This window comes from Hakea prostrata, chromosome 8 (assembly GCF_041222555.1).
Source record: "Hakea prostrata isolate BN-2017 chromosome 8, UWA_Hpros_2, whole genome shotgun sequence".
NCBI lineage: Eukaryota > Viridiplantae > Streptophyta > Magnoliopsida > Proteales > Proteaceae > Hakea > Hakea prostrata.
In genome coordinates this window covers 45,853,482-45,855,216 of record NC_142607.1, presented here as the reverse complement: position 1 = coordinate 45,855,216, position 1,735 = coordinate 45,853,482, and the positions used below count along the sequence as shown (strand labels likewise).

The 1,735-nt window shown below is 42.4% G+C and overlaps 1 pseudogene; it reads left to right on the top strand.

The window, feature by feature from the left end:
* On the top strand, positions 1-1,028 carry LOC149008190 (peroxiredoxin-2E, chloroplastic-like; annotated as a pseudogene).
* The last annotated feature ends 707 nt before the right edge of the window (positions 1,029-1,735 follow it).

Here is a 1,735-nt window from a genome sequence, read left to right as displayed (position 1 = left end):
TCCACGACTGCACCATCTCCTCGTCTTCTCCGCATCTGATCGTCATTCTCCTCTCTGATAAAGCGATACTCTCCCACTTTCTCGCTCTCTGAGTAAGCAATGGCGATCGCAGCTTCTGTAACCATGGCGACACTAGCTTCTGCTCCATCAGCCACACCTTTCTCAACCACAGCTCGTTTGCCGTCTAAGTCTCTCTCTTCAAGTTACTCCATCGCCTCCTCTCTCCGTCTCAATCTCCGACGATCAGCTTTCAAATGCGCCACCACTTCCGCCTCCAAAACCCTAATCGCCGCCACCATTTCAGTTGGCGACAAACTTCCAGAATCCACCTTTTCTTATTTGGATTCAGCCGATGAAGTCAAGACCATCACAGTCTCCGGATCTCACTAAGGGCAAGAAAGCCATTCTCTTTGCTGTTCCTGGTGCTTTCACTCCTACTTGTTCTCAGAAACACCTTCCTGGGTTCGTCCAGAAGTCTGGTGAGTTGAAGGCGAAGGGTGTTGATACCATCGCTTGTATCTCGGTGAACGATGCTTTTGTGATGAAGGCTTGGAAAGAGGATTTGAAGATTGGAGATGAGGTATTGTTGCTTTCTGATGGGAATGGAACGTTCACGAAGGCGATTGGGACTGAGCTTGACTTAACTGATAAGCCTGTTGGTTTGGGAGTGAGGTCCAGGAGGTTTGCTCTCCTTGCGGATGATGGGGTTGTGAAGGTTTTGAAATTGGAGGAGGGTGGTGCCTTTACGGTTAGCAGTGCGGAAGACATGCTCAAGGCTCTCTGATTTTTATCAGGTTTTAGTCGTCTCTTTCGTTTTCCCTCTCCTCTTTTTAGCATGTAGTTAGGGTGTTCCCTGTCAATCTGAGTCAAATTTGAATCATCTTGAATTGAGTTTGACGTCATTCTCTTTAATGTTAGGCTCATCTTTTTGTTTTTGTTGTATCTGTGTTGTCTACACTTGTTCAGGATATGTCTAGATAATATGAGCTTTCATAATAAAATGCAGGAGAGCCAACATTATGAGTTTCTTTATTGAGATGTTGATGATTGGTCAAATTTATCGTGAATGGATCTTCTGATTGCACTGCAAATATTTTTTTTTGGATGAATAACGTCCGACTGCACTGTAATTGACAGGAGCTCTCTATAATTTCATTTGTGGGCTAGCGATTCAAAGTTTTTGCATGTTAAGGCCACGATTGATGGCCCACTCCCAATTTCTGCTTATACAAATTTCTGAAACTGATTCTGGACTAGACCCATTGGTGTGGATGACCCCAAATCCTATACTGTCATTTACAAGAATGCCATGAATGCCGTCCTTGAGTTTTTAGCCTCCTACAATTTGCAAAATTGTCATTCACCATTATCCAATGGTACTATCATTTGAAACTTCTGAAATGCTACCTTGCCTCAAAGAGAATACTGAATTGGGTTTCTAAAGTTGCCAGTTCGATGTTCACCATCAGAAACTGATAAATGTAATGCTTCATGTTATTTCTCATGGTCTTAGCTTAAAGGCAACTAACTGGACAATTTTCATGTCTTTACCTTGAATATGACTTCATGAAGAAAAGATCATTCGTGTCTGCACATGCACGACCCTTTTGTAACAGCAACCTTTAGGAAGCAATGAACTCATGGCATGATAACTTATTAATGAGTAATATGGACATGACTACACCATGAAGGGTTCCAGTTGAATTCTATCATCATATTATAGATCAGACTCAAA